The sequence below is a fragment of the Mytilus edulis genome, chromosome 6 (genome assembly GCF_963676685.1).
Source record: "Mytilus edulis chromosome 6, xbMytEdul2.2, whole genome shotgun sequence".
Taxonomy (NCBI): domain Eukaryota; kingdom Metazoa; phylum Mollusca; class Bivalvia; order Mytilida; family Mytilidae; genus Mytilus; species Mytilus edulis.
The window spans coordinates 33,063,123-33,069,122 of record NC_092349.1 but is presented as its reverse complement, the minus strand read 5'-3'; positions in this window follow the sequence as shown (position 1 = coordinate 33,069,122).

The window sequence follows — 6,000 nt, the reverse complement described above, 5'->3', positions numbered from 1 at the left end:
CATACTTGGGTACATTCGTACTAAGTTACATTCATACTTGTTTACATTCAGACTTAGATATTTGGTTGATACATACATGACTTAGTATCACTTAGTGTTATTACATAGTTGATTTATTGCAATACACAATTTATACTACACAGATAGAAGTTCATACTTGGAACTTAGTAGTTGTAGTTGTGCATTGATGAAATAAAAACAGAACACTTGCATACACACTTAGGATTTTCATTTTTATTTTTTGGTATACAGGGATAGTATATTATATCTATGTTGGCTGACTCACAAGTAGCCATGAGGTTGTGAAATACAGAACCATGTCATATTATTGCATAATATGTGGTAATACTTAGATTTTGAAATTGAATATGTGATTTTGTATATTATATTTTTTAAACATAGATGTGATTGTTCATGTTCACATGAGTACATACTGATGACTATTTTATAAATTGTTTGTATACATACAGAGAATGTGATATAATATTGGTGTAGTATTATTATATAGCAATAACTTGTCATCAGTTTTATGTGATAACTATATTGTTATAATATCCCATGACTGATTGAGTATTTGAATATAGGTGATTAATTTGATACTAATATACTTATACTGATTTTCCTTTGACTTTACTTAGACATTCGACGTATACATTGATAGTTTATTGTAGTCGAGTGAGATATTTGTAGTTTGATTTGTTGTTTGTAGTTTCACTTTGGTCATTTGAGATTTGAAGAACTGTTGTTCATACTGTGCACTGTGTCAGATTTGGAGGTTAGTTTGTTCAACAATGATTGAGCATACTAGGATTGTACTTAGTTGAGACTTGAAGTATCTTGGAACTTGAAAACGTTTTAATTTTTTTTGGAAACTGAACTTGACTTATTGATATACATATATATATATATTGTTGAACTATAGTGCATACATTACATTGATTGTGATTGATACATGTGATTATTGTGATTGTTTAAACATACTTGTATTGTTGTAATCTTTGTGTTGAGATTATAAACGTAAAAGTTTTATAATTCTCACATTCTTGTTTAGCTACATGAGATTCTATTAATAAAATTTTCTTTTTCAGATTTCATTAATCATATTTGTCATACATTATACTTACATTTCTTATTGATATATTGATTATATGCTTTGATTATTTTCATATAATTACTTTGAATTTCAGATTCTTACACTAATTACTTGAATTTAGTTTCAGATTTAATTATTTAGTCATACTTAATTGATTTATTCTTTTCACTTTTCACTTTTCACTTTGCACTGATTCTTCTTATTTTTTGCAGATTTATATCTGATTTATTTAGATACTTTATTTGAATTCTAAAAGTTCTGAATAGAACATTAGACTTATTACAGATTATTTCATTTTCATTCAGACTTTGGTTTGATAGTTTTACTTTCACATTTATTTAGATTAGTATGTCGAGTTCGGATTTTAAGCAGGAGTTGTTACGACTTGGACACGTTCTTGATAGATATGAAGAAGATCTCAACATATTTAACCAACAACCTAAAAAGAGACGATCACGTAGAAAGAAAAAAACGTATTGGTATGATCAGGAACATAATATAGCACAGCAACAGGAATTACTACATGAACCATGCATACCTTTTGACAATAGGAAGAAGCCTTTCATATGCTACAGATGTGGAAATGAAGGTCATATAGCTATAGGATGTCGAGTTATACTAGATCACTCTCGCAAGGCATACAACTTCCAACAGATTGGTGCTGAAGACCGTACTTATGCCTCTTATCAACAACAATCATCTAAAGAATCACCTGGCTTACTTGGAAGTCCAAATGAAGTTTCAGTAAAGATCAACGACATTACAACATCAGCTTTACTTGATACAGGATCAACCGTTAGTACAGTTAGCGAGACATTTTACAACAGATATCTTCAAGATCAGATTATTCAGCCATTGGACCTGATTATCAAGATAGAATGTGCTGATGGAAAAGATATGCCATACTTAGGATACATCACAGCTAGCATAGAGTTACCAGGAGCAGCAACAACTAGTAGTCGTCACCTTTGTTTATTTTTGGTTGTACCTGACAGCAATTACAACAGAGAGGTTCCACTACTACTTGGTACTAACATCTTAAAGGAAATCATGGAAGATGTCAAGTTACGTTTTGGTTCAAAGTTTCTTCAAGATGCCAACATACATACCAACTGGTACCTTACCTTTCGATGTTTGCTACTGAGAGAGAAGGAATTACATAAGAAGTCAAACAGATTGGGACTTGTAAAATCAGCTGAAGGAAAGACCATCAAGATTCTTCCAAACAGAGATGTAATTGTTCAAGGTTATACAGATCACGAGTTACCGTACCACACAGTATGTGCTATGCTACAACCAACTGATAAAGCAGCTATTCCAACTGACTTAGATGTGGCTCCTACATTGTTGTCATACAGTTACAGAAACAACAGTACTATTCCAGTTCACATAAGCAACGTCACCACTAGAACAGTTACTATTTCGCCGAATGCCATCTTATGCGAGATACAGCCAGTTTCCGTAGCTGACATAGAGATAGATGCTGATTTAGATGAGGATCCTACACATCAAGTTACCATGCCAACGAACTTGTCAGATGTACAATTGCAGCAAGGAAAAGATTTGATCCAACAGTTCAGGGATGTTTTCAGCAAGAGTGATATAGACATTGGACATAGTACAGCAGTTCATCACCGCATTGATCTCATGGATGAAAGACCTTTCAAGCAGAGACATCGCCGTATTCCTCCAGCCATGATCAACGAAGTACGTGACCATCTTCAACAGTTATTAGCTGCTGGGATTATCCGCCGTTCTCATTCACCATGGTCTTCGAACGTTGTTTTATGCCGCAAGAAGGACGGAAAGCTGCGCATGTGCATAGATTATCGTCAATTGAACCAGAACACATATAAAGACGCCTACGCATTGCCGAGAAGCGAGGAAATACTTGATGCACTTGGAGGAAACAACTTTTACACAGTACTAGACATGAAGAGTGGATATCATCAGGTAGAGCTAGAAGAAACCCATAAACAACGGACAGCGTTCACCGTAGGACCCCTTGGATTTTATGAATTCAACAGACTGCCATTCGGACTTGTCAACAGTCCAGCCACTTATCAACGTTTGATGGAAGAAATCCTTGGAGACTTGCACCTGAACATCTGTTTCATCTACCTTGATGACCTGATCATCTTCTCTGATACCTACGAAGAACATCTAGATAGACTACAAAGAGTTCTACAGAGACTACGAGAGAGTGGACTCAAGCTTTCACCAAAGAAGTGCGCATTTTTTCAGGAAAAGGTGAAGTACATTGGCCATATAGTATCTAGAGATGGTATACAACCCGACCCAGCGAAGATAGAGAAAGTTGTCAACTGGCCACCTCCAACATCTGCAGATGAGGTTAGACAGTTCCTGGGATTCATTGGATATTACCGGAAGTTCATCAAAGACTTTTCGAAGATTGCCAGACCACTTACTGATCTTATGCCACCACCTAAGAAGACTAGAAAGCGCAAGACGAAACTACAACCAGCTAATACATCATGGATATGGGGAAAATCACAAGAAGATGCATTTCAACAACTGAAGTCAAAGCTCACATGTCACCCGATTCTTGGATTTCCATCGTACTCCAAGCCCTTTGAACTTCAGACAGATGCATCGATGCTTGGACTAGGTGCTGTGTTGTACCAGGAACAGAATGAGAAGAAGATAGTCATTGCTTATGCCAGTCGAGGTTTGAGTAAATCCGAGAAGAATTACCCTGTCCACAAATTGGAGTTCTTGGCTTTAAAGTGGGCAGTGACAGAAAAGTTCCATGACTACCTATTTGGAAATACCTTCACTGTAGTAACGGACAACAATCCTCTCACCTATGTCTTGACGTCAGCTAAACTAGATGCTACCGGACACAGATGGATAGCAGCTCTGTCATCTTACAACTTCAACATTGTATACAGACCAGGAAAGGCTAATGCAGATGCCGATGGATTATCTAGACTTCCAGGATTATCTAGATGTACTGAAACCATCCAACCAGAGTCAGTGAAGGCCATCTGTAACCTGCAACATGCTCAACCTCATCACCAGAGCTTGTCGATAATTTCAGATGCATCTCAGAAGTTAGTTGATGTTAAAGCCGAACAACGCAGAGACAGATTCATCAAAGACTGGATATATTGGATAAACGAACATCGCAAACCAGATAAACAACAGCTGAGCTATTCACCACTCAACAACTGGTTCCTTAACAACTATGAGAAGCTGAAGATTATAGACGGAGTGCTGTACAGAGAGATAGAATCTGATGGTGAAACTTCAAGACAACTAGTTCTCCCAGAAAAGTGCATATCCACAGTTCTCACGTCTTTACATGATGACATGGGCCACCAGGGAAGAGACAAGACCTTATCATTGGTACGTGACCGCTTCATCTGGTATGGTATGAATAGAGACATCGAGAACTGGATTACCAACTGCGAAAGATGTATTCGTCGAAAACAGCTTCCGAATGATAGAGCTCCACTTATCAGCATAGAAACAACACAACCTTTAGAACTGGTTTGCATGGATTACTTGAAACTTGAAAGATCAAAAGGAGGATATGAAAACATTTTGGTAATCACAGACCACTTCACGAGATATGCTTTAGCAGTTCCTACAAAGAACCAGACCGCACGAACCACAGCAGATGCGTTTTTCAACAACTTCATTGTACACTATGGATTGCCTAGTCGTATTCATTCTGATCAAGGAGCTAACTTTGAGAGCAAGATCATCAAAGAACTCTGCAACATTACAGGAATGGAAGAGTCCCGAACAACACCTTACCATCCTATGGGTAACGGACTTACAGAGAGATTCAACCGTACATTATTGAACATGCTTGGAACTCTACAGACTACGCAGAAGAAAGATTGGAAGTCCCACGTAGCTGGACTCGTACATGCGTACAACTGTACCAAACAGACAACCACTGGATTTTCTCCGTACTTCTTGATGTTTGGTAGACATCCACGTTTGCCTGTGGACATAGCATTTGGGATTGAGGATACTGGTACTAAGGAACCATCTACAAAGTATGCCGAAGCAATGAAGGAGCGTCTGAAGAAAGCATATGAACTTGCATCTCGTTCAGCAAAGACAGCACAAAGTCGACAGAAAGAAGGATATGATAAAAGAGCCCGTGGAGCCATTTTGCAACCTGGAGATCGTGTACTTGTTAAAGTAGTTGCCTTCGAAGGGAAGCATAAGATAGCGGATAAATGGGAAGAGGACACGTACAGAATTGTTAGACAGCCTAACATGGACATACCTGTTTACGTGGTCCAGAAAGAAAATGGAGAAGGACGAAAAAGAACACTGCATAGAAACCTCCTTTTACCAATTGGACATCTGCCCGGTTTGGAAAAGGCTACAGAGCCTAAGAGAAACCCTGCACCAAGGAAACCGCCTATAAAGACAGTCCTTGAGGAAAAGAAGACGAACTCCGACAATACCAAAGAGGAAACTGACACAGAATCGGACGAGGAGTCAGAGCAGGGCTATATTATTTATTTGCCAGAGGAAGACGCACAGAGCAACACTAACAGTGATGCTGTACCTATGGTAGATGGGCAACAAGGAACCGTCAACTTGGCTGGTGACGATCAGTTATTAGTTGATGGTAGTCAAGAGAATGGTTTTGGACAAGACGTTATCCCTCCAGTACAGATAAACACTGGTGAACCACCTCTTGAGGCTGATGTGACAACAGGTCAAGAAGCGACTGACCAGATTGACAGAGGTGATACTTCTGACAAACAGGATGAGCAGGATGGCAGTACGCTCCCAGACACATCAGGTGATACCGAGGCAGACACAGATAACACAACGGCTCAAGATAACACACAGCAACAACCAGCAAGGCTCAGACGACGTAGAATATTACCTACACCACCAAGAGAATTACCATC